The sequence below is a fragment of the Pleuronectes platessa genome, chromosome 11, assembly GCF_947347685.1.
Source record: "Pleuronectes platessa chromosome 11, fPlePla1.1, whole genome shotgun sequence".
Classification (NCBI taxonomy): Eukaryota; Metazoa; Chordata; class Actinopteri; order Pleuronectiformes; family Pleuronectidae; genus Pleuronectes; species Pleuronectes platessa.
Window position 1 is genome coordinate 25,199,075 of NC_070636.1, and position 24,489 is coordinate 25,223,563.

The window sequence follows — 24,489 nt, forward strand, 5'->3', positions numbered from 1 at the left end:
CAAAAAGCTGACTCTGCTCTCTCACCAAGTCTCCCAGAGGATCTTGAGTGAAAACCAGTTTCAGTTTTTGACAAACGCTTCTGATTCAATTTGGAATCCAGTTGAAGCTCATTGTGACCCCGTGCAGAGTCATGCATGATCATTTCACAAGGCAGTGAGTCATCAGAGCGGTTTCGCACACTTGTCAAACTCTGCCAGGCCATTCCCTCAGTTTCATTGACCCAGTGTAGAATTCACCTTTAAAACTCCACAATTGTTTGAGTGTTTGCTTTTCTACAAGGTAAGAACAGAGTGCACCGTTCCCAGCGGCACTGCAATGCTAGGTCGATGCGTGGAGAGAAGGGAGCAAGCTCCAAATTTCTGCTCCTCTTGCCAAAAATCTGCTTAATATGTAGTCCTCATATAGAGGACATATCAGATATTAAACTGATAAGAACAGATACTACACTTGATCTTAGCCAAAAGGCCGAGAAGCGATAATCCACAAGTGTTGGATGTCCACGCCAAGCTCTTGGCGCAATTCTCCCTTGCTGTGGTACCCCGTTTGTAGGTGTGCATAACAATGGCTGCTGCTCATCACCTCCGCCTATGCTCTCCTTTGTGGACACTTGATTTCTGACCTAGACAATTCTTTGACTTTTCACAATTTCATAAGGCTCAGCCATAAAGCAAAGCCTGCCAAAAATAGATTCAACTCATGTTTGTTCCTCTCCACGGAAGTCTTTAGTAAAAGGCGAAAGACTTGTGCGTTATGAAGAGAAACCAGAGTCAGCATGGCCCTCTGTTCGAGAGCAGCGGAGGAGCCTCTCGGTCACAGTCACCACCTACTTGGTGGGCCTCTCTTTGCTTTCCGCATGTCAGATTCTAGTATACAACATTCCCACCACGCCCCCATCTGCCAACCAAAATTATACAAGTCTTTATTTGCTCCTGCCCTGACTAGTGATTGGCTTTTAAGCCTTTTTAAGCGATACATCCCTGAACCACTTACATTGGGTCCAAAAAGCTGACTCTGCTCTCTCACCAAGTCTCCCAGAGGATCTTGAGTGAAAACCAGTTTCAGTTTTTGACAAACGCTTCTGATTCAATTTGGAATCCAGTTGAAGCTCATTGTGACCCCGTGCAGAGTCATGCATGATCACTTCACAAGGCAGTGAGTCATCAGAGCGGTTTCGCACACTTGTCAAACTCTGCCAGGCCATTCCCTCAGTTTCATTGACCCAGTGTAGAATTGACCTTTAAAACTCCACAATTGTTTGAGTGTTTGCTTTTCTACAAGGTAAGAACAGAGTGCACCGTTCCCAGCGGCACTGCAATGCTAGGTCGATGCGTGGAGAGAAGGGAGCAAGCTCCAAATTTCTGCTCGTCTTGCCAAAAATCTGCTTAATATGTAGTCCTCATATAGAGGACATATCAGATATTGAACTGATAAGAACAGACACTACACTTGATCTTAGCCAAAAGGCCGAGAAGCAATAATCCACAAGTGTTGGATGTCCACGCCAAGCTCTTGGCGCAAATCTCCCTTGCTGTGGTACCCCGTTTGTAGGTGTGCATAACAATGGCTGCTGCTCATCACCTCCGCCTAAGCTCTCCTTTGTGGACACTTGATTTCTGACCTAGACAATTCTTTGACTTTTCACAATTTCATAAGGCTCAGCCATAAAGCAAAGCCTGCCAAAAATAGATTCAACTCATGTGTGTTCCTCTCCACGGAAGTCTTTAGTAAAAGGCGAAAGACTTGTACGTTATGAAGAGAAACCAGAGTCAGCATGGCCCTCTATTCGAGAGCAGCGGAGGAGCCTCTCGGTCACAGTCACCACCTACGCGGTGGGCCTCTCTTTGCTTTCCGCATGTCAGATTCTAGTATACAACATTCCCACCACGCCCCCATCTGCCAACCAAAATTATACAAGTCTTTATTTGCTCCTGCCCTGACTAGTGATTGGCTTTTAAGCCTTTTTAAGCGATACATCCCTGAACCTCTTACATTGGGTCCAAAAAGCTGACTCTGCTTTCTCACCAAGTCTCCCAGAGGATCTTGAGTGAAAACCAGTTTCAGTTTTTGACAAACGCTTCTGATTCAATTTGGAATCCAGTTGAAGCTCATTGTGACCCCGTGCAGAGTCATGCATGATCATTTCACAAGGCAGTGAGTCATCAGAGCGGTTTCGCACACTTGTCAAACTCTGCCAGGCCATTCCCTCAGTTTCATTGACCCAGTGTAGAATTCACCTTTAAAACTCCACAATTGTTTGAGTGTTTGCTTTTCTACAAGGTAAGAACAGAGTGCACCGTTCCCAGCGGCACTGCAATGCTAGGTCGATGCGTGGAGAGAAGGGAGCAAGCTCCAAATTTCTGCTCCTCTTGCCAAAAATCTGCTTAATATGTAGTCCTCATATAGAGGACATATCAGATATTAAACTGATAAGAACAGATACTACACTTGATCTTAGCCAAAAGGCCGAGAAGCGATAATCCACAAGTGTTGGATGTCCACGCCAAGCTCTTGGCGCAAATGTCCCTTGCTGTGGTACCCCGTTTTTAGGTGTGCATAACAATGGCTGCTGCTCATCACCTCCGCCTAAGCTCTCCTTTGTGGACACTTGATTTCTGACCTAGACAATTCTTTGACTTTTCACAATTTCATAAGGCTCAGCCATAAAGCAAAGCCTGCCAAAAATAGATTCAACTCATGTTTGTTCCTCTCCACGGAAGTCTTTAGTAAAAGGCGAAAGACTTGTGCGTTATGAAGAGAAACCAGAGTCAGCATGGCCCTCTGTTCGAGAGCAGCGGAGGAGCCTCTCGGTCACAGTCACCACCTACGCGGTGGGCCTCTCTTTGCTTTCCGCATGTCAGATTCTAGTATACAACATTCCCACCACGCCCCCATCTGCCAACCAAAATTATACAAGTCTTTATTTGCTCCTGCCCTGACTAGTGATTGGCTTTTAAGCCTTTTTAAGCGATACATCCCTGAACCACTTACATTGGGTCCAAAAAGCTGACTCTGCTTTCTCACCAAGTCTCCCAGAGGATCTTGAGTGAAAACCAGTTTCAGTTTTTGACAAACGCTTCTGATTCAATTTGGAATCCAGTTGAAGCTCATTGTGACCCCGTGCAGAGTCATGCATGATCACTTCACAAGGCAGTGAGTCATCAGAGTGGTTTCGCACACTTGTCAAACTCTGCCAGGCCATTCCCTCAGTTTCATTGACCCAGTGTAGAATTGACCTTTAAAACTCCACAATTGTTTGAGTGTTTGCTTTTCTACAAGGTAAGAACAGAGTGCACCGTTCCCAGCGGCACTGCAATGCTAGGTCGATGCGTGGAGAGAAGGGAGCAAGCTCCAAATTTCTGCTCCTCTTGCCAAAAATCTGCTTAATATGTAGTCCTCATATAGAGGACATATCAGATATTAAACTGATAAGAACAGATACTACACTTGATCTTAGCCAAAAGGCCGAGAAGCGATAATCCACAAGTGTTGGATGTCCACGCCAAGCTCTTGGCGCAATTCTCCCTTGCTGTGGTACCCCGTTTGTAGGTGTGCATAACAATGGCTGCTGCTCATCACCTCCGCCTAAGCTCTCCTTTGTGGACACTTGATTTCTGACCTAGACAATTCTTTGACTTTTCACAATTTCATAAGGCTCAGCCATAAAGCAAAGCCTGCCAAAAATAGATTCAACTCATGTTTGTTCCTCTCCACGGAAGTCTTTAGTAAAAGGCGAAAGACTTGTGCGTTATGAAGAGAAACCAGAGTCAGCATGGCCCTCTGTTCGAGAGCAGCGGAGGAGCCTCTCGGTCACAGTCACCACCTACTTGGTGGGCCTCTCTTTGCTTTCCGCATGTCAGATTCTAGTATACAACATTCCCACCACGCCCCCATCTGCCAACCAAAATTATACAAGTCTTTATTTGCTCCTGCCCTGACTAGTGATTGGCTTTTAAGCCTTTTTAAGCGATACATCCCTGAACCACTTACATTGGGTCCAAAAAGCTGACTCTGCTCTCTCACCAAGTCTCCCAGAGGATCTTGAGTGAAAACCAGTTTCAGTTTTTGACAAACGCTTCTGATTCAATTTGGAATCCAGTTGAAGCTCATTGTGACCCCGTGCAGAGTCATGCATGATCATTTCACAAGGCAGTGAGTCATCAGAGCGGTTTCGCACACTTGTCAAACTCTGCCAGGCCATTCCCTCAGTTTCATTGACCCAGTGTAGAATTCACCTTTAAAACTCCACAATTGTTTGAGTGTTTGCTTTTCTACAAGGTAAGAACAGAGTGCACCGTTCCCAGCGGCACTGCAATGCTAGGTCGATGCGTGGAGAGAAGGGAGCAAGCTCCAAATTTCTGCTCCTCTTGCCAAAAATCTGCTTAATATGTAGTCCTCATATAGAGGACATATCAGATATTAAACTGATAAGAACAGATACTACACTTGATCTTAGCCAAAAGGCCGAGAAGCGATAATCCACAAGTGTTGGATGTCCACGCCAAGCTCTTGGCGCAATTCTCCCTTGCTGTGGTACCCCGTTTGTAGGTGTGCATAACAATGGCTGCTGCTCATCACCTCCGCCTATGCTCTCCTTTGTGGACACTTGATTTCTGACCTAGACAATTCTTTGACTTTTCACAATTTCATAAGGCTCAGCCATAAAGCAAAGCCTGCCAAAAATAGATTCAACTCATGTTTGTTCCTCTCCACGGAAGTCTTTAGTAAAAGGCGAAAGACTTGTGCGTTATGAAGAGAAACCAGAGTCAGCATGGCCCTCTGTTCGAGAGCAGCGGAGGAGCCTCTCGGTCACAGTCACCACCTACTTGGTGGGCCTCTCTTTGCTTTCCGCATGTCAGATTCTAGTATACAACATTCCCACCACGCCCCCATCTGCCAACCAAAATTATACAAGTCTTTATTTGCTCCTGCCCTGACTAGTGATTGGCTTTTAAGCCTTTTTAAGCGATACATCCCTGAACCACTTACATTGGGTCCAAAAAGCTGACTCTGCTCTCTCACCAAGTCTCCCAGAGGATCTTGAGTGAAAACCAGTTTCAGTTTTTGACAAACGCTTCTGATTCAATTTGGAATCCAGTTGAAGCTCATTGTGACCCCGTGCAGAGTCATGCATGATCACTTCACAAGGCAGTGAGTCATCAGAGCGGTTTCGCACACTTGTCAAACTCTGCCAGGCCATTCCCTCAGTTTCATTGACCCAGTGTAGAATTGACCTTTAAAACTCCACAATTGTTTGAGTGTTTGCTTTTCTACAAGGTAAGAACAGAGTGCACCGTTCCCAGCGGCACTGCAATGCTAGGTCGATGCGTGGAGAGAAGGGAGCAAGCTCCAAATTTCTGCTCGTCTTGCCAAAAATCTGCTTAATATGTAGTCCTCATATAGAGGACATATCAGATATTGAACTGATAAGAACAGACACTACACTTGATCTTAGCCAAAAGGCCGAGAAGCAATAATCCACAAGTGTTGGATGTCCACGCCAAGCTCTTGGCGCAAATCTCCCTTGCTGTGGTACCCCGTTTGTAGGTGTGCATAACAATGGCTGCTGCTCATCACCTCCGCCTAAGCTCTCCTTTGTGGACACTTGATTTCTGACCTAGACAATTCTTTGACTTTTCACAATTTCATAAGGCTCAGCCATAAAGCAAAGCCTGCCAAAAATAGATTCAACTCATGTGTGTTCCTCTCCACGGAAGTCTTTAGTAAAAGGCGAAAGACTTGTACGTTATGAAGAGAAACCAGAGTCAGCATGGCCCTCTATTCGAGAGCAGCGGAGGAGCCTCTCGGTCACAGTCACCACCTACGCGGTGGGCCTCTCTTTGCTTTCCGCATGTCAGATTCTAGTATACAACATTCCCACCACGCCCCCATCTGCCAACCAAAATTATACAAGTCTTTATTTGCTCCTGCCCTGACTAGTGATTGGCTTTTAAGCCTTTTTAAGCGATACATCCCTGAACCTCTTACATTGGGTCCAAAAAGCTGACTCTGCTTTCTCACCAAGTCTCCCAGAGGATCTTGAGTGAAAACCAGTTTCAGTTTTTGACAAACGCTTCTGATTCAATTTGGAATCCAGTTGAAGCTCATTGTGACCCCGTGCAGAGTCATGCATGATCATTTCACAAGGCAGTGAGTCATCAGAGCGGTTTCGCACACTTGTCAAACTCTGCCAGGCCATTCCCTCAGTTTCATTGACCCAGTGTAGAATTCACCTTTAAAACTCCACAATTGTTTGAGTGTTTGCTTTTCTACAAGGTAAGAACAGAGTGCACCGTTCCCAGCGGCACTGCAATGCTAGGTCGATGCGTGGAGAGAAGGGAGCAAGCTCCAAATTTCTGCTCCTCTTGCCAAAAATCTGCTTAATATGTAGTCCTCATATAGAGGACATATCAGATATTAAACTGATAAGAACAGATACTACACTTGATCTTAGCCAAAAGGCCGAGAAGCGATAATCCACAAGTGTTGGATGTCCACGCCAAGCTCTTGGCGCAAATGTCCCTTGCTGTGGTACCCCGTTTTTAGGTGTGCATAACAATGGCTGCTGCTCATCACCTCCGCCTAAGCTCTCCTTTGTGGACACTTGATTTCTGACCTAGACAATTCTTTGACTTTTCACAATTTCATAAGGCTCAGCCATAAAGCAAAGCCTGCCAAAAATAGATTCAACTCATGTTTGTTCCTCTCCACGGAAGTCTTTAGTAAAAGGCGAAAGACTTGTGCGTTATGAAGAGAAACCAGAGTCAGCATGGCCCTCTGTTCGAGAGCAGCGGAGGAGCCTCTCGGTCACAGTCACCACGTATGCGGTGGGCCTCTCTTTGCTTTCCGCAAGTCAGAATCTAGTATACAACATTCCCACCACGCCCCCATCTGCCAAACAAAATTATACAAGTCTTTATTTGCTCCTGCCCTGACTAGTGATTGGCTTTTATGCCTTTTTAAGCGATACATCCCTGAACCACTTACATTGGGTCCAAAAAGCTGACTCTGCTTTCTCACCAAGTCTCCCAGAGGATCTTGAGTGAAAACCAGTTTCAGTTTTTGACAAACGCTTCTGATTCAATTTGGAATCCAGTTGAAGCTCATTGTGACCCCGTGCAGAGTCATACATGATCATTTCACAAGGCAGTGAGTCATCAGAGCGGTTTCGCACACTTGTCAAACTCTGCCAGGCCATTCCCTCAGTTTCATTGACCCAGTGTAGAATTCACCTTTAAAACTCCACAATTGTTTGAGTGTTTGCTTTTCTACAAGGTAAGAACAGAGTGCACCGTTCCCAGCGGCACTGCAATGCTAGGTCGATGCATGGAGAGAAGGGAGCAAGCTCCAAATTTCTGCTCCTCTTGCCAAAAATCTGCTTAATATGTAGTCCTCATATAGAGGACATATCAGATATTAAACTGATAAGAACAGATACTACACTTGATCTTAGCCAAAAGGCCGAGAAGCGATAATCCACAAGTGTTGGATGTCCACGCCAAGCTCTTGGCGCAAATCTCCCTTGCTGTGGTACCCCGTTTGTAGGTGTGCATAACAATGGCTGCTGCTCATCACCTCCGCCTAAGCTCTCCTTTGTGGACACTTGATTTCTGACCTAGACAATTCTTTGACTTTTCACAATTTCATAAGGCTCAGCCATAAAGCAAAGCCTGCCAAAAATAGATTCAACTCATGTTTGTTCCTCTCCACGGAAGTCTTTAGTAAAAGGCGAAAGACTTGTGCGTTATGAAGAGAAACCAGAGTCAGCATGGCCCTCTGTTCGAGAGCAGCGGAGGAGCCTCTCGGTCACAGTCACCACCTACGCGGTGGGCCTCTCTTTGCTTTCCGCATGTCAGATTCTAGTATACAACATTCCCACCACGCCCCCATCTGCCAACCAAAATTATACAAGTCTTTATTTGCTCCTGCCCTGACTAGTGATTGGCTTTTAAGCCTTTTTAAGCGATACATCCCTGAACCACTTACATTGGGTCCAAAAAGCTGACTCTGCTTTCTCACCAAGTCTCCCAGAGGATCTTGAGTGAAAACCAGTTTCAGTTTTTGACAAACGCTTCTGATTCAATTTGGAATCCAGTTGAAGCTCATTGTGACCCCGTGCAGAGTCATGCATGATCACTTCACAAGGCAGTGAGTCATCAGAGTGGTTTCGCACACTTGTCAAACTCTGCCAGGCCATTCCCTCAGTTTCATTGACCCAGTGTAGAATTGACCTTTAAAACTCCACAATTGTTTGAGTGTTTGCTTTTCTACAAGGTAAGAACAGAGTGCACCGTTCCCAGCGGCACTGCAATGCTAGGTCGATGCGTGGAGAGAAGGGAGCAAGCTCCAAATTTCTGCTCCTCTTGCCAAAAATCTGCTTAATATGTAGTCCTCATATAGAGGACATATCAGATATTAAACTGATAAGAACAGATACTACACTTGATCTTAGCCAAAAGGCCGAGAAGCGATAATCCACAAGTGTTGGATGTCCACGCCAAGCTCTTGGCGCAATTCTCCCTTGCTGTGGTACCCCGTTTGTAGGTGTGCATAACAATGGCTGCTGCTCATCACCTCCGCCTAAGCTCTCCTTTGTGGACACTTGATTTCTGACCTAGACAATTCTTTGACTTTTCACAATTTCATAAGGCTCAGCCATAAAGCAAAGCCTGCCAAAAATAGATTCAACTCATGTTTGTTCCTCTCCACGGAAGTCTTTAGTAAAAGGCGAAAGACTTGTGCGTTATGAAGAGAAACCAGAGTCAGCATGGCCCTCTGTTCGAGAGCAGCGGAGGAGCCTCTCGGTCACAGTCACCACCTACTTGGTGGGCCTCTCTTTGCTTTCCGCATGTCAGATTCTAGTATACAACATTCCCACCACGCCCCCATCTGCCAACCAAAATTATACAAGTCTTTATTTGCTCCTGCCCTGACTAGTTGGCTTTTAAGCCTTTTTAAGCGATACATCCCTGAACCACTTACATTGGGTCCAAAAAGCTGACTCTGCTCTCTCACCAAGTCTCCCAGAGGATCTTGAGTGAAAACCAGTTTCAGTTTTTGACAAACGCTTCTGATTCAATTTGGAATCCAGTTGAAGCTCATTGTGACCCCGTGCAGAGTCATGCATGATCACTTCACAAGGCAGTGAGTCATCAGAGCGGTTTCGCACACTTGTCAAACTCTGCCAGGCCATTCCCTCAGTTTCATTGACCCAGTGTAGAATTCACCTTTAAAACTCCACAATTGTTTGAGTGTTTGCTTTTCTACAAGGTAAGAACAGAGTGCACCGTTCCCAGCGGCACTGCAATGCTAGGTCGATGCGTGGAGAGAAGGGAGCAAGCTCCAAATTTCTGCTCCTCTTGCCAAAAATCTGCTTAATATGTAGTCCTCATATAGAGGACATATCAGATATTAAACTGATAAGAACAGATACTACACTTGATCTTAGCCAAAAGGCCGAGAAGCGATAATCCACAAGTGTTGGATGTCCACGCCAAGCTCTTGGCGCAAATGTCCCTTGCTGTGGTACCCCGTTTTTAGGTGTGCATAACAATGGCTGCTGCTCATCACCTCCGCCTAAGCTCTCCTTTGTGGACACTTGATTTCTGACCTAGACAATTCTTTGACTTTTCACAATTTCATAAGGCTCAGCCATAAAGCAAAGCCTGCCAAAAATAGATTCAACTCATGTTTGTTCCTCTCCACGGAAGTCTTTAGTAAAAGGCGAAAGACTTGTGCGTTATGAAGAGAAACCAGAGTCAGCATGGCCCTCTGTTCGAGAGCAGCGGAGGAGCCTCTCGGTCACAGTCACCACGTATGCGGTGGGCCTCTCTTTGCTTTCCGCAAGTCAGATTCTAGTATACAACATTCCCACCACGCCCCCATCTGCCAAACAAAATTATACAAGTCTTTATTTGCTCCTGCCCTGACTAGTGATTGGCTTTTAAGCCTTTTTAAGCGATACATCCCTGAACCACTTACATTGGGTCCAAAAAGCTGACTCTGCTTTCTCACCAAGTCTCCCAGAGGATCTTGAGTGAAAACCAGTTTCAGTTTTTGACAAACGCTTCTGATTCAATTTGGAATCCAGTTGAAGCTCATTGTGACCCCGTGCAGAGTCATGCATGATCATTTCACAAGGCAGTGAGTCATCAGAGCGGTTTCGCACACTTGTCAAACTCTGCCAGGCCATTCCCTCAGTTTCATTGACCCAGTGTAGAATTCACCTTTAAAACTCCACAATTGTTTGAGTGTTTGCTTTTCTACAAGGTAAGAACAGAGTGCACCGTTCCCAGCGGCACTGCAATGCTAGGTCGATGCATGGAGAGAAGGGAGCAAGCTCCAAATTTCTGCTCCTCTTGCCAAAAATCTGCTTAATATGTAGTCCTCATATAGAGGACATATCAGATATTAAACTGATAAGAACAGATACTACACTTGATCTTAGCCAAAAGGCCGAGAAGCGATAATCCACAAGTGTTGGATGTCCACGCCAAGCTCTTGGCGCAAATCTCCCTTGCTGTGGTACCCCGTTTGTAGGTGTGCATAACAATGGCTGCTGCTCATCACCTCCGCCTAAGCTCTCCTTTGTGGACACTTGATTTCTGACCTAGACAATTCTTTGACTTTTCACAATTTCATAAGGCTCAGCCATAAAGCAAAGCCTGCCAAAAATAGATTCAACTCATGTTTGTTCCTCTCCACGGAAGTCTTTAGTAAAAGGCGAAAGACTTGTGCGTTATGAAGAGAAACCAGAGTCAGCATGGCCCTCTGTTAGAGACCAGCGGAGGAGCCTCTCGGTCACAGTCACCACCTACGCGGTGGGCCTCTCTTTGCTTTCCGCATGTCAGATTCTAGTATACAACATTCCCACCACGCCCCCATCTGCCAACCAAAATTATACAAGTCTTTATTTGCTCCTGCCCTGACTAGTGATTGGCTTTTAAGCCTTTTTAAGCGATACATCCCTGAACCACTTACATTGGGTCCAAAAAGCTGACTCTGCTTTCTCACCAAGTCTCCCAGAGGATCTTGAGTGAAAACCAGTTTCAGTTTTTGACAAACGCTTCTGATTCAATTTGGAATCCAGTTGAAGCTCATTGTGACCCCGTGCAGAGTCATGCATGATCACTTCACAAGGCAGTGAGTCATCAGAGTGGTTTCGCACACTTGTCAAACTCTGCCAGGCCATTCCCTCAGTTTCATTGACCCAGTGTAGAATTGACCTTTAAAACTCCACAATTGTTTGAGTGTTTGCTTTTCTACAAGGTAAGAACAGAGTGCACCGTTCCCAGCGGCACTGCAATGCTAGGTCGATGCGTGGAGAGAAGGGAGCAAGCTCCAAATTTCTGCTCCTCTTGCCAAAAATCTGCTTAATATGTAGTCCTCATATAGAGGACATATCAGATATTAAACTGATAAGAACAGATACTACACTTGATCTTAGCCAAAAGGCCGAGAAGCGATAATCCACAAGTGTTGGATGTCCACGCCAAGCTCTTGGCGCAATTCTCCCTTGCTGTGGTACCCCGTTTGTAGGTGTGCATAACAATGGCTGCTGCTCATCACCTCCGCCTAAGCTCTCCTTTGTGGACACTTGATTTCTGACCTAGACAATTCTTTGACTTTTCACAATTTCATAAGGCTCAGCCATAAAGCAAAGCCTGCCAAAAATAGATTCAACTCATGTTTGTTCCTCTCCACGGAAGTCTTTAGTAAAAGGCGAAAGACTTGTGCGTTATGAAGAGAAACCAGAGTCAGCATGGCCCTCTGTTCGAGAGCAGCGGAGGAGCCTCTCGGTCACAGTCACCACCTACTTGGTGGGCCTCTCTTTGCTTTCCGCATGTCAGATTCTAGTATACAACATTCCCACCACGCCCCCATCTGCCAACCAAAATTATACAAGTCTTTATTTGCTCCTGCCCTGACTAGTGATTGGCTTTTAAGCCTTTTTAAGCGATACATCCCTGAACCACTTACATTGGGTCCAAAAAGCTGACTCTGCTCTCTCACCAAGTCTCCCAGAGGATCTTGAGTGAAAACCAGTTTCAGTTTTTGACAAACGCTTCTGATTCAATTTGGAATCCAGTTGAAGCTCATTGTGACCCCGTGCAGAGTCATGCATGATCACTTCACAAGGCAGTGAGTCATCAGAGCGGTTTCGCACACTTGTCAAACTCTGCCAGGCCATTCCCTCAGTTTCATTGACCCAGTGTAGAATTCACCTTTAAAACTCCACAATTGTTTGAGTGTTTGCTTTTCTACAAGGTAAGAACAGAGTGCACCGTTCCCAGCGGCACTGCAATGCTAGGTCGATGCGTGGAGAGAAGGGAGCAAGCTCCAAATTTCTGCTCCTCTTGCCAAAAATCTGCTTAATATGTAGTCCTCATATAGAGGACATATCAGATATTAAACTGATAAGAACAGATACTACACTTGATCTTAGCCAAAAGGCCGAGAAGCAATAATCCACAAGTGTTGGATGTCCACGCCAAGCTCTTGGCGCAAATGTCCCTTGCTGTGGTACCCCGTTTTTAGGTGTGCATAACAATGGCTGCTGCTCATCACCTCCGCCTAAGCTCTCCTTTGTGGACACTTGATTTCTGACCTAGACAATTCTTTGACTTTTCACAATTTCATAAGGCTCAGCCATAAAGCAAAGCCTGCCAAAAATAGATTCAACTCATGTTTGTTCCTCTCCACGGAAGTCTTTAGTAAAAGGCGAAAGACTTGTGCGTTATGAAGAGAAACCAGAGTCAGCATGGCCCTCTGTTCGAGAGCAGCGGAGGAGCCTCTCGGTCACAGTCACCACGTATGCGGTGGGCCTCTCTTTGCTTTCCGCAAGTCAGATTCTAGTATACAACATTCCCACCACGCCCCCATCTGCCAACCAAAATTATACAAGTCTTTATTTGCTCCTGCCCTGACTAGTGATTGGCTTTTAAGCCTTTTTAAGCGATACATCCCTGAACCACTTACATTGGGTCCAAAAAGCTGACTCTGCTTTCTCACCAAGTCTCCCAGAGGATCTTGAGTGAAAACCAGTTTCAGTTTTTGACAAACGCTTCTGATTCAATTTGGAATCCAGTTGAAGCTCATTGTGACCCCGTGCAGAGTCATGCATGATCACTTCACAAGGCAGTGAGTCATCAGAGCGGTTTTGCACACTTGTCAAACTCTGCCAGGCCATTCCCTCAGTTTCATTGACCCAGTGTAGAATTCACCTTTAAAACTCCACAATTGTTTGAGTGTTTGCTTTTCTACAAGGTAAGAACAGACTGCACCGTTCCCAGCGGCACTGCAATGCTAGGTCGATGCGTGGAGAGAAGGGAGCAAGCTCCAAATTTCTGCTCCTCTTGCCAAAAATCTGCTTAATATGTAGTCCTCATATAGAGGACATATCAGATATTAAACTGATAAGAACAGATACTACACTTGATCTTAGCCAAAAGGCCGAGAAGCGATAATCCACAAGTGTTGGATGTCCACGCCAAGCTCTTGGCGCAATTCTCCCTTGCTGTGGTACCCCGTTTGTAGGTGTGCATAACAATGGCTGCTGCTCATCACCTCCGCCTAAGCTCTCCTTTGTGGACACTTGATTTCTGACCTAGACAATTCTTTGACTTTTCACAATTTCATAAGGCTCAGCCATAAAGCAAAGCCTGCCAAAAATAGATTCAACTCATGTTTGTTCCTCTCCACGGAAGTCTTTAGTAAAAGGCGAAAGACTTGTGCGTTATGAAGAGAAACCAGAGTCAGCATGGCCCTCTGTTCGAGAGCAGCGGAGGAGCCTCTCGGTCACAGTCACCACGTATGCGGTGGGCCTCTCTTTGCTTTCCGCAAGTCAGATTCTAGTATACAACATTCCCACCACGCCCCCATCTGCCAAACAAAATTATACAAGTCTTTATTTGCTCCTGCCCTGACTAGTGATTGGCTTTTAAGCCTTTTTAAGCGATACATCCCTGAACCACTTACATTGGGTCCAAAAAGCTGACTCTGCTCTCTCACCAAGTCTCCCAGATGATCTTGAGTGAAAACCAGTTTCAGTTTTTGACAAACGCTTCTGATTCAATTTGGAATCCAGTTGAAGCTCATTGTGACCCCGTGCAGAGTCATGCATGATCATTTCACAAGGCAGTGAGTCATCAGAGCGGTTTCGCACACTTGTCAAACTCTGCCAGGCCATTCCCTCAGTTTCATTGACCCAGTGTAGAATTCACCTTTAAAACTCCACAATTGTTTGAGTGTTTGCTTTTCTACAAGGTAAGAACAGAGTGCACCGTTCCCAGCGGCACTGCAATGCTAGGTCGATGCGTGGAGAGAAGGGAGCAAGCTCCAAATTTCTGCTCCTCTTGCCAAAAATCTGCTTAATATGTAGTCCTCATATAGAGGACATATCAGATATTAAACTGATAAGAACAGATACTACACTTGATCTTAGCCAAAAGGCCGAGAAGCGATAATCCACAAGTGTTGGATGTCCACGCCAAGCTCTTGGCGCAAATCTCCCTTGCTGTGGTACCCCGTTTGTAGGTGTGCATAACAATGGCTGCTGCTCATCACCTCCGCCTAAGCTCTCCTTTGTGGACACTTGATTTCTGACCTAGACAATTCTTTGACTTTTCACAATTTCATAAGGCTCAGCCATAAAGCAAAGCCTGCCAAAAATAGATTCAACTCATGTTTGTTCCTCTCCACGGAAGTCTTTAGTAAAAGGCGAAAGACTTGTGCGTTATGAAGAGAAACCAGAGTCAGCATGGCCCTCTGTTCGAGAGCAGCGGAGGAGCCTCTCGGTCACAGTCACCACCTACGCGGTGGGCCTCTCTTTGCTTTCCGCATGTCAGATTCTAGTATACAACATTCCCACCACGCCCCCATCTGCCAACCAAAATTATACAAGTCTTTATTTGCTCCTGCCCTGACTAGTGATTGGCTTTTAAGCCTTTTTAAGCGATACATCCCTGAACCACTTACATTGGGTCCAAAAAGCTGACTCTGCTTTCTCACCAAGTCTCCCAGAGGATCTTGAGTGAAAACCAGTTTCAGTTTTTGACAAACGCTTCTGATTCAATTTGGAATCCAGTTGAAGCTCATTGTGACCCCGTGCAGAGTCATGCATGATCACTTCACAAGGCAGTGAGTCATCAGAGTGGTTTCGCACACTTGTCAAACTCTGCCAGGCCATTCCCTCAGTTTCATTGACCCAGTGTAGAATTGACCTTTAAAACTCCACAATTGTTTGAGTGTTTGCTTTTCTACAAGGTAAGAACAGAGTGCACCGTTCCCAGCGGCACTGCAATGCTAGGTCGATGCGTGGAGAGAAGGGAGCAAGCTCCAAATTTCTGCTCCTCTTGCCAAAAATCTGCTTAATATGTAGTCCTCATATAGAGGACATATCAGATATTAAACTGATAAGAACAGATACTACACTTGATCTTAGCCAAAAGGCCGAGAAGCGATAATCCACAAGTGTTGGATGTCCACGCCAAGCTCTTGGCGCAATTCTCCCTTGCTGTGGTACCCCGTTTGTAGGTGTGCATAACAATGGCTGCTGCTCATCACCTCCGCCTAAGCTCTCCTTTGTGGACACTTGATTTCTGACCTAGACAATTCTTTGACTTTTCACAATTTCATAAGGCTCAGCCATAAAGCAAAGCCTGCCAAAAATAGATTCAACTCATGTTTGTTCCTCTCCACGGAAGTCTTTAGTAAAAGGCGAAAGACTTGTGCGTTATGAAGAGAAACCAGAGTCAGCATGGCCCTCTGTTCGAGAGCAGCGGAGGAGCCTCTCGGTCACAGTCACCACCTACTTGGTGGGCCTCTCTTTGCTTTCCGCATGTCAGATTCTAGTATACAACATTCCCACCACGCCCCCATCTGCCAACCAAAATTATACAAGTCTTTATTTGCTCCTGCCCTGACTAGTGATTGGCTTTTAAGCCTTTTTAAGCGATACATCCCTGAACCACTTACATTGGGTCCAAAAAGCTGACTCTGCTCTCTCACCAAGTCTCCCAGAGGATCTTGAGTGAAAACCAGTTTCAGTTTTTGACAAACGCTTCTGATTCAATTTGGAATCCAGTTGAAGCTCATTGTGACCCCGTGCAGAGTCATGCATGATCACTTCACAAGGCAGTGAGTCATCAGAGCGGTTTCGCACACTTGTCAAACTCTGCCAGGCCATTCCCTCAGTTTCATTGACCCAGTGTAGAATTCACCTTTAAAACTCCACAATTGTTTGAGTGTTTGCTTTTCTACAAGGTAAGAACAGAGTGCACCGTTACCAGCGGCACTGCAATGCTAGGTCGATGCGTGGAGAGAAGGGAGCAAGCTCCAAATTTCTGCTCCTCTTGCCAAAAATCTGCTTAATATGTAGTCCTCATATAGAGGACATATCAGATATTAAACTGATAAGAACAGATACTACACTTGATCTTAGCCAAAAGGCCGAGAAGCGATAATCCACAAGTGTTGGATGTCCACGCCAAGCTCTTGGCGCAAATGTCCCTTGCTGTGGTACCCCGTTTTTAGGTGTGCATAACAATGGCTGCTGCTCATCACCTCCGCCTAAGCTCTCCTTTGTGGACACTTGATTTCTGACCTAGACAATTCTTTGACTTTTCACAATTTCATAAGGCTCAGCCATAAAGCAAAGCCTGCCAAAAATAGATTCAACTCATGTTTGTTCCTCTCCACGGAAGTCTTTAGTAAAAGGCGAAAGACTTGTGCGTTATGAAGAGAAACCAGAGTCAGCATGGCCCTCTGTTCGAGAGCAGCGGAGGAGCCTCTCGGTCACAGTCACCACGTATGCGGTGGGCCTCTCTTTGCTTTCCGCAAGTCAGATTCTAGTATACAACATTCCCACCACGCCCCCATCTGCCAACCAAAATTATACAAGTCTTTATTTGCTCCTGCCCTGACTAGTGATTGGCTTTTAAGCCTTTTTAAGCGATACATCCCTGAACCACTTACATTGGGTCCAAAAAGCTGACTCTGCTTTCTCACCAAGTCTCCCAGAGGATCTTGAGTGAAAACCAGTTTCAGTTTTTGACAAACGCTTCTGATTCAATTTGGAATCCAGTTGAAGCTCATTGTGACCCCGTGCAGAGTCATGCATGATCACTTCACAAGGCAGTGAGTCATCAGAGCGGTTTTGCACACTTGTCAAACTCTGCCAGGCCATTCCCTCAGTTTCATTGACCCAGTGTAGAATTCACCTTTAAAACTCCACAATTGTTTGAGTGTTTGCTTTTCTACAAGGTAAGAACAGAGTGCACCGTTCCCAGCGGCACTGCAATGCTAGGTCGATGCGTGGAGAGAAGGGAGCAAGCTCCAAATTTCTGCTCCTCTTGCCAAAAATCTGCTTAATATGTAGTCCTCATATAGAGGACATATCAGATATTAAACTGATAAGAACAGATACTACACTTGATCTTAGCCAAAAGGCCGAGAAGCGATAATCCACAAGTGTTGGATGTCCACGCCAAGCTCTTGGCGCAATTCTCCCTTGCTGTGGTACCCCGTTTGTAGGTGTGCATAACAATGGCTGCTGCTCATCACCTCCGCCTAAGCTCTCCTTTGTGGACACTTGATTTCTGACCTAGACAATTCTTTGACTTTTCACAATTTCATAAGGCTCAGCCATAAAGCAAAGCCTGCCAAAAATAGATTCAACTCATGTTTGTTCCTCTCCACGGAAGTCTTTAGTAAAAGGCGAAAGACTTCTGCGTTATGAAGAGAAACCAGAGTCAGCATGGCCCTCTGTTCGAGAGCAGCGGAGGAGCCTCTCGGTCACAGTCACCACGTATGCGGTGGGCCTCTCTTTGCTTTCCGCAAGTCAGATTCTAGTATACAACATTCCCACCACGCCCCCATCAGCCAAACAAAATTATACAAGTCTTTATTTGCTCCTGCCCTGACTAGTGATTGGCTTTTAAGCCTTTTTAAGCGATACATCCCTGAACCACTTACATTGGGTCCAAAAAGCTGACTCTGCTCTCTCACCAAGTCTCCCAGATGATCTTGAGTGAAAACAGTTTCAGTTTTTGACAAACGCTTCTGATTCAATTTGGAATCCAGTTGAAGCTCATTGTGACCCCGTGCAGAGTCATGCATGATCATTTCACAAGGCAGTGAGTCATCAGAGCGGTTTCGCACACTTGTCAAACTCTGCCAGGCCATTCCCTCAGTTTCATTGACCCAGTGTAGAATTCACCTTTAAAAATCCACAATTGTTTGAGTGTTTGCTTTTCTACAAGGTAAGAACAGAGTGCACCGTTCCCAGCGGCACTGCAATGCTAGGTCGATGCGTGGAGAGAAGGGAGCAAGCTCCAAATTTCTGCTCCTCTTGCCAAAAATCTGCTTAATATGTAGTCCTCATATAGAGGACATATCAGATATTAAACTGATAAGAACAGATACTACACTTGATCTTAGCCAAAAGGCAGAGAAGCGATAATCCACAAGTGTTGGATGTCCACGCCAAGCTCTTGGCGCAAATCTCCCTTGCTGTGGTACCCCGTTTGTAGGTGTGCATAACAATGGCTGCTGCTCATCACCTCCGCCTAAGCTCTCCTTTGTGGACACTTGATTTCTGACCTAGACAATTCTTTGACTTTTCACAATTTCATAAGGCTCAGCCATAAAGCAAAGCCTGCCAAAAATAGATTCAACTCATGTTTGTTCCTCTCCACGGAAGTCTTTAGTAAAAGGCGAAAGACTTGTGCGTTATGAAGAGAAACCAGAGTCAGCATGGCCCTCTGTTCGAGAGCAGCGGAGGAGCCTCTCGATCACAGTCACCACCTACGCGGTGGGCCTCTCTTTGCTTTCCGCATGTCAGATTCTAGTATACAACATTCCCACCACGCCCCCATCTGCCAACCAAAATTATACAAGTCTTTATTTGCTCCTGCCCTGACTAGTGATTGGCTTTTAAGCCTTTTTAAGCGATACATCCCTGAACCACTTACATTGGGTCCAAAAAGCTGACTCTGCTTTCTCACCAAGTCTCCCAGAGGATCTTGAGTGAAAACCAGTTTCAGTTTTTGACAAACGCTTCTGATTCAATTTGGAATCCAGTTGAAGCTCATTGTGACCCCGTGCAGAGTCATGCATGATCACTTCACAAGGCAGTGAGTCATCAGAGTGGTTTCGCACACTTGTCAAACTCTGCCAGGCCATTCCCTCAGTTTCATTGACCCAGTGTAGAATTGACCTTTAAAACTCCACAATTGTTTGAGTGTTTGCTTTTCTACAAGGTAAGAACAGAGTGCACCGTTCCCAGCGGCACTGCAATGCTAGGTCGATGCGTGGAGAGAAGGGAGCAAGCTCCAAATTTCTGCTCCTCTTGCCAAAAATCTGCTTAATATGTAGTCCTCATATAGAGGACATATCAGATATTAAACTGATAAGAACAGATACTACACTTGATCTTAGCCAAAAGGCCGAGAAGCGATAATCCACAAGTGTTGGATGTCCACGCCAAGCTCTTGGCGCAAATGTCCCTTGCTGTGGTACCCCGTTTTTAGGTGTGCATAACAATGGCTGCTGCTCATCACCTCCGCCTAAGCTCTCCTTTGTGGACACTTGATTTCTGACCTAGACAATTCTTTGACTTTTCACAATTTCATAAGGCTCAGCCATAAAGCAAAGCCTGCCAAAAATAGATTCAACTCATGTTTGTTCCTCTCCACGGAAGTCTTTAGTAAAAGGCGAAAGACTTGTGCGTTATGAAGAGAAACCAGAGTCAGCATGGCCCTCTGTTCGAGAGCAGCGGAGGAGCCTCTCGGTCACAGTCACCACGTATGCGGTGGGCCTCTCTTTGCTTTCCGCAAGTCAGATTCTAGTATACAACATTCCCACCACGCCCCCATCTGCCAACCAAAATTATACAAGTCTTTATTTGCTCCTGCCCTGACTAGTGATTGGCTTTTAAGCCTTTTTAAGCGATACATCCCTGAACCACTTACATTGGGTCCAAAAAGCTGACTCTGCTTTCTCACCAAGTCTCCCAGAGGATCTTGAGTGAAAACCAGTTTCAGTTTTTGACAAACGCTTCTGATTCAATTTGGAATCCAGTTGAAGCTCATTGTGACCCCGTGCAGAGTCATGCATGATCACTTCACAAGGCAGTGAGTCATCAGAGCGGTTTTGCACACTTGTCAAACTCTGCCAGGCCATTCCCTCAGTTTCATTGACCCAGTGTAGAATTCACCTTTAAAACTCCACAATTGTTTGAGTGTTTGCTTTTCTACAAGGTAAGAACAGAGTGCACCGTTCCCAGCGGCACTGCAATGCTAGGTCGATGCGTGGAGAGAAGGGAGCAAGCTCCAAATTTCTGCTCCTCTTGCCAAAAATCTGCTTAATATGTAGTCCTCATATAGAGGACATATCAGATATTAAACTGATAAGAACAGATACTACACTTGATCTTAGCCAAAAGGCCGAGAAGCGATAATCCACAAGTGTTGGATGTCCACGCCAAGCTCTTGGCGCAATTCTCCCTTGCTGTGGTACCCCGTTTGTAGGTGTGCATAACAATGGCTGCTGCTCATCACCTCCGCCTAAGCTCTCCTTTGTGGACACTTGATTTCTGACCTAGACAATTCTTTGACTTTTCACAATTTCATAAGGCTCAGCCATAAAGCAAAGCCTGCCAAAAATAGATTCAACTCATGTTTGTTCCTCTCCACGGAAGTCTTTAGTAAAAGGCGAAAGACTTCTGCGTTATGAAGAGAAACCAGAGTCAGCATGGCCCTCTGTTCGAGAGCAGCGGAGGAGCCTCTCGGTCACAGTCACCACGTATGCGGTGGGCCTCTCTTTGCTTTCCGCAAGTCAGATTCTAGTATACAACATTCCCACCACGCCCCCATCAGCCAAACAAAATTATACAAGTCTTTATTTGCTCCTGCCCTGACTAGTGATTGGCTTTTAAGCCTTTTTAAGCGATACATCCCTGAACCACTTACATTGGGTCCAAAAAGCTGACTCTGCTCTCTCACCAAGTCTCCCAGATGATCTTGAGTGAAAACAGTTTCAGTTTTTGACAAACGCTTCTGATTCAATTTGGAATCCAGTTGAAGCTCATTGTGACCCCGTGCAGAGTCATGCATGATCATTTCACAAGGCAGTGAGTCATCAGAGCGGTTTCGCACACTTGTCAAACTCTGCCAGGCCATTCCCTCAGTTTCATTGACCCAGTGTAGAATTCACCTTTAAAAATCCACAATTGTTTGAGTGTTTGCTTTTCTACAAGGTAAGAACAGAGTGCACCGTTCCCAGCGGCACTGCAATGCTAGGTCGATGCGTGGAGAGAAGGGAGCAAGCTCCAAATTTCTGCTCCTCTTGCCAAAAATCTGCTTAATATGTAGTCCTCATATAGAGGACATATCAGATATTAAACTGATAAGAACAGATACTACACTTGATCTTAGCCAAAAGGCAGAGAAGCGATAATCCACAAGTGTTGGATGTCCACGCCAAGCTCTTGGCGCAAATCTCCCTTGCTGTGGTACCCCGTTTGTAGGTGTGCATAACAATGGCTGCTGCTCATCACCTCCGCCTAAGCTCTCCTTTGTGGACACTTGATTTCTGACCTAGACAATTCTTTGACTTTTCACAATTTCATAAGGCTCAGCCATAAAGCAAAGCCTGCCAAAAATAGATTCAACTCATGTTTGTTCCTCTCCACGGAAGTCTTTAGTAAAAGGCGAAAGACTTGTGCGTTATGAAGAGAAACCAGAGTCAGCATGGCCCTCTGTTCGAGAGCAGCGGAGGAGCCTCTCGATCACAGTCACCACCTACGCGGTGGGCCTCTCTTTGCTTTCCGCATGTCAGATTCTAGTATACAACATTCCCACCACGCCCCCATCTGCCAACCAAAATTATACAAGTCTTTATTTGCTCCTGCCCTGACTAGTGATTGGCTTTTAAGCCTTTTTAAGCGATACATCCCTGAACCACTTACATTGGGTCCAAAAAGCTGACTCTGCTTTCTCACCAAGTCTCCCAGAGGATCTTGAGTGAAAACCAGTTTCAGTTTTTGACAAACGCTTCTGATTCAATTTGGAATCCAGTTGAAGCTCATTGTGACCCCGTGCAGAGTCATGCATGATCACTTCACAAGGCAGTGAGTCATCAGAGTGGTTTCGCACACTTGTCAAACTCTGCCAGGCCATTCCCTCAGTTTCATTGACCCAGTGTAGAATTGACCTTTAAAACTCCACAATTGTTTGAGTGTTTGCTTTTCTACAAGGTAAGAACAGAGTGCACCGTTCCCAGCGGCACTGCAATGCTAGGTCGATGCGTGGAGAGAAGGGAGCAAGCTCCAAATTTCTGCTCCTCTTGCCAAAAATCTGCTTAATATGTAGTCCTCATATAGAGGACATATCAGATATTAAACTGATAAGAACAGATACTACACTTGATCTTAGCCAAAAGGCCGAGAAGCGATAATCCACAAGTGTTGGATGTCCACGCCAAGCTCTTGGCGCAATTCTCCCTTGCTGTGGTACCCCGTTTGTAGGTGTGCATAACAATGGCTGCTGCTCATCACCTCCGCCTAAGCTCTCCTTTGTGGACACTTGATTTCTGACCTAGACAATTCTTTGACTTTTCACAATTTCATAAGGCTCAGCCATAAAGCAAAGCCTGCCAAAAATAGATTCAACTCATGTTTGTTCCTCTCCACGGAAGTCTTTAGTAAAAGGCGAAAGACTTGTGCGTTATGAAGAGAAACCAGAGTCAGCATGGCCCTCTGTTCGAGAGCAGCGGAGGAGCCTCTCGGTCACAGTCACCACCTACTTGGTGGGCCTCTCTTTGCTTTCCGCATGTCAGATTCTAGTATACAACATTCCCACCACGCCCCCATCTGCCAACCAAAATTATACAAGTCTTTATTTGCTCCTGCCCTGACTAGTGATTGGCTTTTAAGCCTTTTTAAGCGATACATCCCTGAACCACTTACATTGGGTCCAAAAAGCTGACTCTGCTCTCTCACCAAGTCTCCCAGAGGATCTTGAGTGAAAACCAGTTTCAGTTTTTGACAAACGCTTCTGATTCAATTTGGAATCCAGTTGAAGCTCATTGTGACCCCGTGCAGAGTCATGCATGATCACTTCACAAGGCAGTGAGTCATCAGAGCGGTTTCGCACACTTGTCAAACTCTGCCAGGCCATTCCCTCAGTTTCATTGACCCAGTGTAGAATTCACCTTTAAAACTCCACAATTGTTTGAGTGTTTGCTTTTCTACAAGGTAAGAACAGAGTGCACCGTTCCCAGCGGCACTGCAATGCTAGGTCGATGCGTGGAGAGAAGGGAGCAAGCTCCAAATTTCTGCTCCTCTTGCCAAAAATCTGCTTAATATGTAGTCCTCATATAGAGGACATATCAGATATTAAACTGATAAGAACAGATACTACACTTGATCTTAGCCAAAAGGCCGAGAAGCGATAATCCACAAGTGTTGGATGTCCACGCCAAGCTCTTGGCGCAAATCTCCCTTGCTGTGGTACCCCGTTTGTAGGTGTGCGTAACAATGGCTGCTGCTCATCACCTCCGCCTAAGCTCTCCTTTGTGGACACTTGATTTCTGACCTAGACAATTCTTTAACTTTTCACAATTTCATAAGGCTCAGCCATAAAGCAAAGCCTGCCAAAAATAGATTCAACTCATGTGTGTTCCTCTCCACGGAAGTCTTTAGTAAAAGGCGAAAGACTTGTGCGTAATGAAGAGAAACCAGAGTCAGCATGGCCCTCTGTTCGAGAGCAGCGGAGGAGCCTCTCAGTCACAGTCACCACCTACGCGGTGGGCCTCTCTTTGCTTTCCGCATGTCAGATTCTAGTATACAACATTCCCACCACGCCCCCATCTGCCAACCAAAATTATACAAGTCTTTATTTGCTCCTGCCCTGACTAGTGATTGGCTTTTAAGCCTTTTTAAGCGATACATCCCTGAACCACTTACATTGGGTCCAAAAAGCTGACTCTGCTTTCTCACCAAGTCTCCCAGAGGATCTTGAGTGAAAACCAGTTTCAGTTTTTGACAAACGCTTCTGATTCAATTTGGAATCCAGTTGAAGCTCATTGTGACCCCGTGCAGAGTCATGCATGATCACTTCACAAGGCAGTGAGTCATCAGAGCGGTTTTGCACACTTGTCAAACTCTGCCGGGCCATTCCCTCAGTTTCATTGACCCAGTGTAGAATTGACCTTTAAAACTCCACAATTGTTTGAGTGTTTGCCTTTCTACAAGGTAAGAACAGAGTGCACCGTTCCCAGCGGCACTGCAATGCTAGGTCGATGCGTGGAGAGAAGGGAGCAAGCTCCAAATTTCTGCTCCTCTTGCCAAAAATCTGCTTAATATGTAGTCCTCATATAGAGGACATATCAGATATTAAACTGATAAGAACAGATACTACACTTGATCTTAGCCAAAAGGCCGAGAAGCGATAATCCACAAGTGTTGGATGTCCACGCCAAGCTCTTGGCGC

General features: G+C 45.6%; 49 non-coding genes across 49 annotated transcripts; all 49 read right to left on the reverse strand.

Moving 5' to 3' along the window:
• Positions 1 to 286: 286 nt before the first annotated feature.
• LOC128451601 (U2 spliceosomal RNA) lies at positions 287 to 478 on the reverse strand. Its single transcript, XR_008340143.1, has one exon. It is a non-coding gene; the product is annotated as a U2 spliceosomal RNA (small nuclear RNA).
• Positions 479 to 658: 180 nt separating this feature from the next.
• LOC128452284 (U5 spliceosomal RNA) lies at positions 659 to 771 on the reverse strand. Its single transcript, XR_008340783.1, has one exon. It is a non-coding gene; the product is annotated as a U5 spliceosomal RNA (small nuclear RNA).
• Positions 772 to 1,285: 514 nt separating this feature from the next.
• On the reverse strand, positions 1,286 to 1,477 carry LOC128451961 (U2 spliceosomal RNA). The gene has a single exon (XR_008340481.1). It is a non-coding gene; the product is annotated as a U2 spliceosomal RNA (small nuclear RNA).
• Positions 1,478 to 1,657: 180 nt separating this feature from the next.
• On the reverse strand, positions 1,658 to 1,770 carry LOC128452348 (U5 spliceosomal RNA). The gene has a single exon (XR_008340845.1). It is a non-coding gene; the product is annotated as a U5 spliceosomal RNA (small nuclear RNA).
• Positions 1,771 to 2,284: 514 nt separating this feature from the next.
• LOC128451602 (U2 spliceosomal RNA) lies at positions 2,285 to 2,476 on the reverse strand. Its single transcript, XR_008340144.1, has one exon. It is a non-coding gene; the product is annotated as a U2 spliceosomal RNA (small nuclear RNA).
• Positions 2,477 to 2,656: 180 nt separating this feature from the next.
• On the reverse strand, positions 2,657 to 2,769 carry LOC128452285 (U5 spliceosomal RNA). Its single transcript, XR_008340784.1, has one exon. It is a non-coding gene; the product is annotated as a U5 spliceosomal RNA (small nuclear RNA).
• A 514-nt stretch (positions 2,770 to 3,283) lies between these two features.
• LOC128451603 (U2 spliceosomal RNA) lies at positions 3,284 to 3,475 on the reverse strand. Its single transcript, XR_008340145.1, has one exon. It is a non-coding gene; the product is annotated as a U2 spliceosomal RNA (small nuclear RNA).
• Positions 3,476 to 3,655: 180 nt separating this feature from the next.
• On the reverse strand, positions 3,656 to 3,768 carry LOC128452286 (U5 spliceosomal RNA). Its single transcript, XR_008340785.1, has one exon. It is a non-coding gene; the product is annotated as a U5 spliceosomal RNA (small nuclear RNA).
• A 514-nt stretch (positions 3,769 to 4,282) lies between these two features.
• LOC128451604 (U2 spliceosomal RNA) lies at positions 4,283 to 4,474 on the reverse strand. Its single transcript, XR_008340146.1, has one exon. It is a non-coding gene; the product is annotated as a U2 spliceosomal RNA (small nuclear RNA).
• A 180-nt stretch (positions 4,475 to 4,654) lies between these two features.
• LOC128452287 (U5 spliceosomal RNA) lies at positions 4,655 to 4,767 on the reverse strand. The gene has a single exon (XR_008340786.1). It is a non-coding gene; the product is annotated as a U5 spliceosomal RNA (small nuclear RNA).
• A 514-nt stretch (positions 4,768 to 5,281) lies between these two features.
• Positions 5,282 to 5,473, reverse strand: LOC128451962 (U2 spliceosomal RNA). The gene has a single exon (XR_008340482.1). It is a non-coding gene; the product is annotated as a U2 spliceosomal RNA (small nuclear RNA).
• A 180-nt stretch (positions 5,474 to 5,653) lies between these two features.
• LOC128452349 (U5 spliceosomal RNA) lies at positions 5,654 to 5,766 on the reverse strand. The gene has a single exon (XR_008340846.1). It is a non-coding gene; the product is annotated as a U5 spliceosomal RNA (small nuclear RNA).
• Positions 5,767 to 6,280: 514 nt separating this feature from the next.
• On the reverse strand, positions 6,281 to 6,472 carry LOC128451605 (U2 spliceosomal RNA). The gene has a single exon (XR_008340147.1). It is a non-coding gene; the product is annotated as a U2 spliceosomal RNA (small nuclear RNA).
• A 180-nt stretch (positions 6,473 to 6,652) lies between these two features.
• On the reverse strand, positions 6,653 to 6,765 carry LOC128452289 (U5 spliceosomal RNA). Its single transcript, XR_008340787.1, has one exon. It is a non-coding gene; the product is annotated as a U5 spliceosomal RNA (small nuclear RNA).
• Positions 6,766 to 7,279: 514 nt separating this feature from the next.
• On the reverse strand, positions 7,280 to 7,471 carry LOC128451785 (U2 spliceosomal RNA). The gene has a single exon (XR_008340315.1). It is a non-coding gene; the product is annotated as a U2 spliceosomal RNA (small nuclear RNA).
• A 180-nt stretch (positions 7,472 to 7,651) lies between these two features.
• Positions 7,652 to 7,764, reverse strand: LOC128452290 (U5 spliceosomal RNA). Its single transcript, XR_008340788.1, has one exon. It is a non-coding gene; the product is annotated as a U5 spliceosomal RNA (small nuclear RNA).
• Positions 7,765 to 8,278: 514 nt separating this feature from the next.
• LOC128451606 (U2 spliceosomal RNA) lies at positions 8,279 to 8,470 on the reverse strand. Its single transcript, XR_008340148.1, has one exon. It is a non-coding gene; the product is annotated as a U2 spliceosomal RNA (small nuclear RNA).
• Positions 8,471 to 8,650: 180 nt separating this feature from the next.
• On the reverse strand, positions 8,651 to 8,763 carry LOC128452291 (U5 spliceosomal RNA). The gene has a single exon (XR_008340789.1). It is a non-coding gene; the product is annotated as a U5 spliceosomal RNA (small nuclear RNA).
• Positions 8,764 to 9,274: 511 nt separating this feature from the next.
• Positions 9,275 to 9,466, reverse strand: LOC128451607 (U2 spliceosomal RNA). The gene has a single exon (XR_008340149.1). It is a non-coding gene; the product is annotated as a U2 spliceosomal RNA (small nuclear RNA).
• A 180-nt stretch (positions 9,467 to 9,646) lies between these two features.
• On the reverse strand, positions 9,647 to 9,759 carry LOC128452293 (U5 spliceosomal RNA). The gene has a single exon (XR_008340791.1). It is a non-coding gene; the product is annotated as a U5 spliceosomal RNA (small nuclear RNA).
• Positions 9,760 to 10,273: 514 nt separating this feature from the next.
• On the reverse strand, positions 10,274 to 10,465 carry LOC128451786 (U2 spliceosomal RNA). Its single transcript, XR_008340316.1, has one exon. It is a non-coding gene; the product is annotated as a U2 spliceosomal RNA (small nuclear RNA).
• Positions 10,466 to 10,645: 180 nt separating this feature from the next.
• Positions 10,646 to 10,758, reverse strand: LOC128452294 (U5 spliceosomal RNA). The gene has a single exon (XR_008340792.1). It is a non-coding gene; the product is annotated as a U5 spliceosomal RNA (small nuclear RNA).
• Positions 10,759 to 11,272: 514 nt separating this feature from the next.
• On the reverse strand, positions 11,273 to 11,464 carry LOC128451608 (U2 spliceosomal RNA). Its single transcript, XR_008340150.1, has one exon. It is a non-coding gene; the product is annotated as a U2 spliceosomal RNA (small nuclear RNA).
• A 180-nt stretch (positions 11,465 to 11,644) lies between these two features.
• On the reverse strand, positions 11,645 to 11,757 carry LOC128452295 (U5 spliceosomal RNA). Its single transcript, XR_008340793.1, has one exon. It is a non-coding gene; the product is annotated as a U5 spliceosomal RNA (small nuclear RNA).
• Positions 11,758 to 12,271: 514 nt separating this feature from the next.
• On the reverse strand, positions 12,272 to 12,463 carry LOC128451794 (U2 spliceosomal RNA). The gene has a single exon (XR_008340324.1). It is a non-coding gene; the product is annotated as a U2 spliceosomal RNA (small nuclear RNA).
• A 180-nt stretch (positions 12,464 to 12,643) lies between these two features.
• Positions 12,644 to 12,756, reverse strand: LOC128452296 (U5 spliceosomal RNA). Its single transcript, XR_008340794.1, has one exon. It is a non-coding gene; the product is annotated as a U5 spliceosomal RNA (small nuclear RNA).
• A 514-nt stretch (positions 12,757 to 13,270) lies between these two features.
• On the reverse strand, positions 13,271 to 13,462 carry LOC128451820 (U2 spliceosomal RNA). Its single transcript, XR_008340348.1, has one exon. It is a non-coding gene; the product is annotated as a U2 spliceosomal RNA (small nuclear RNA).
• A 180-nt stretch (positions 13,463 to 13,642) lies between these two features.
• Positions 13,643 to 13,755, reverse strand: LOC128452297 (U5 spliceosomal RNA). Its single transcript, XR_008340795.1, has one exon. It is a non-coding gene; the product is annotated as a U5 spliceosomal RNA (small nuclear RNA).
• Positions 13,756 to 14,269: 514 nt separating this feature from the next.
• Positions 14,270 to 14,461, reverse strand: LOC128451609 (U2 spliceosomal RNA). Its single transcript, XR_008340151.1, has one exon. It is a non-coding gene; the product is annotated as a U2 spliceosomal RNA (small nuclear RNA).
• A 180-nt stretch (positions 14,462 to 14,641) lies between these two features.
• LOC128452298 (U5 spliceosomal RNA) lies at positions 14,642 to 14,754 on the reverse strand. Its single transcript, XR_008340796.1, has one exon. It is a non-coding gene; the product is annotated as a U5 spliceosomal RNA (small nuclear RNA).
• Positions 14,755 to 15,268: 514 nt separating this feature from the next.
• On the reverse strand, positions 15,269 to 15,460 carry LOC128451610 (U2 spliceosomal RNA). The gene has a single exon (XR_008340152.1). It is a non-coding gene; the product is annotated as a U2 spliceosomal RNA (small nuclear RNA).
• Positions 15,461 to 15,640: 180 nt separating this feature from the next.
• On the reverse strand, positions 15,641 to 15,753 carry LOC128452299 (U5 spliceosomal RNA). Its single transcript, XR_008340797.1, has one exon. It is a non-coding gene; the product is annotated as a U5 spliceosomal RNA (small nuclear RNA).
• Positions 15,754 to 16,267: 514 nt separating this feature from the next.
• On the reverse strand, positions 16,268 to 16,459 carry LOC128451903 (U2 spliceosomal RNA). The gene has a single exon (XR_008340426.1). It is a non-coding gene; the product is annotated as a U2 spliceosomal RNA (small nuclear RNA).
• Positions 16,460 to 16,639: 180 nt separating this feature from the next.
• LOC128452300 (U5 spliceosomal RNA) lies at positions 16,640 to 16,752 on the reverse strand. Its single transcript, XR_008340798.1, has one exon. It is a non-coding gene; the product is annotated as a U5 spliceosomal RNA (small nuclear RNA).
• A 514-nt stretch (positions 16,753 to 17,266) lies between these two features.
• Positions 17,267 to 17,458, reverse strand: LOC128451614 (U2 spliceosomal RNA). The gene has a single exon (XR_008340154.1). It is a non-coding gene; the product is annotated as a U2 spliceosomal RNA (small nuclear RNA).
• Positions 17,459 to 17,638: 180 nt separating this feature from the next.
• On the reverse strand, positions 17,639 to 17,751 carry LOC128452515 (U5 spliceosomal RNA). Its single transcript, XR_008341008.1, has one exon. It is a non-coding gene; the product is annotated as a U5 spliceosomal RNA (small nuclear RNA).
• A 513-nt stretch (positions 17,752 to 18,264) lies between these two features.
• On the reverse strand, positions 18,265 to 18,456 carry LOC128451809 (U2 spliceosomal RNA). The gene has a single exon (XR_008340338.1). It is a non-coding gene; the product is annotated as a U2 spliceosomal RNA (small nuclear RNA).
• Positions 18,457 to 18,636: 180 nt separating this feature from the next.
• LOC128452301 (U5 spliceosomal RNA) lies at positions 18,637 to 18,749 on the reverse strand. The gene has a single exon (XR_008340799.1). It is a non-coding gene; the product is annotated as a U5 spliceosomal RNA (small nuclear RNA).
• Positions 18,750 to 19,263: 514 nt separating this feature from the next.
• Positions 19,264 to 19,455, reverse strand: LOC128451615 (U2 spliceosomal RNA). The gene has a single exon (XR_008340155.1). It is a non-coding gene; the product is annotated as a U2 spliceosomal RNA (small nuclear RNA).
• A 180-nt stretch (positions 19,456 to 19,635) lies between these two features.
• LOC128452302 (U5 spliceosomal RNA) lies at positions 19,636 to 19,748 on the reverse strand. Its single transcript, XR_008340800.1, has one exon. It is a non-coding gene; the product is annotated as a U5 spliceosomal RNA (small nuclear RNA).
• A 514-nt stretch (positions 19,749 to 20,262) lies between these two features.
• LOC128451616 (U2 spliceosomal RNA) lies at positions 20,263 to 20,454 on the reverse strand. Its single transcript, XR_008340156.1, has one exon. It is a non-coding gene; the product is annotated as a U2 spliceosomal RNA (small nuclear RNA).
• Positions 20,455 to 20,634: 180 nt separating this feature from the next.
• Positions 20,635 to 20,747, reverse strand: LOC128452516 (U5 spliceosomal RNA). Its single transcript, XR_008341009.1, has one exon. It is a non-coding gene; the product is annotated as a U5 spliceosomal RNA (small nuclear RNA).
• A 513-nt stretch (positions 20,748 to 21,260) lies between these two features.
• On the reverse strand, positions 21,261 to 21,452 carry LOC128451810 (U2 spliceosomal RNA). The gene has a single exon (XR_008340339.1). It is a non-coding gene; the product is annotated as a U2 spliceosomal RNA (small nuclear RNA).
• A 180-nt stretch (positions 21,453 to 21,632) lies between these two features.
• LOC128452305 (U5 spliceosomal RNA) lies at positions 21,633 to 21,745 on the reverse strand. Its single transcript, XR_008340802.1, has one exon. It is a non-coding gene; the product is annotated as a U5 spliceosomal RNA (small nuclear RNA).
• Positions 21,746 to 22,259: 514 nt separating this feature from the next.
• Positions 22,260 to 22,451, reverse strand: LOC128451617 (U2 spliceosomal RNA). The gene has a single exon (XR_008340157.1). It is a non-coding gene; the product is annotated as a U2 spliceosomal RNA (small nuclear RNA).
• A 180-nt stretch (positions 22,452 to 22,631) lies between these two features.
• Positions 22,632 to 22,744, reverse strand: LOC128452306 (U5 spliceosomal RNA). The gene has a single exon (XR_008340803.1). It is a non-coding gene; the product is annotated as a U5 spliceosomal RNA (small nuclear RNA).
• Positions 22,745 to 23,258: 514 nt separating this feature from the next.
• On the reverse strand, positions 23,259 to 23,450 carry LOC128451618 (U2 spliceosomal RNA). Its single transcript, XR_008340158.1, has one exon. It is a non-coding gene; the product is annotated as a U2 spliceosomal RNA (small nuclear RNA).
• Positions 23,451 to 23,630: 180 nt separating this feature from the next.
• Positions 23,631 to 23,743, reverse strand: LOC128452504 (U5 spliceosomal RNA). Its single transcript, XR_008340998.1, has one exon. It is a non-coding gene; the product is annotated as a U5 spliceosomal RNA (small nuclear RNA).
• A 514-nt stretch (positions 23,744 to 24,257) lies between these two features.
• LOC128451619 (U2 spliceosomal RNA) lies at positions 24,258 to 24,449 on the reverse strand. Its single transcript, XR_008340159.1, has one exon. It is a non-coding gene; the product is annotated as a U2 spliceosomal RNA (small nuclear RNA).
• Between the last annotated feature and the right edge of the window lie 40 nt (positions 24,450 to 24,489).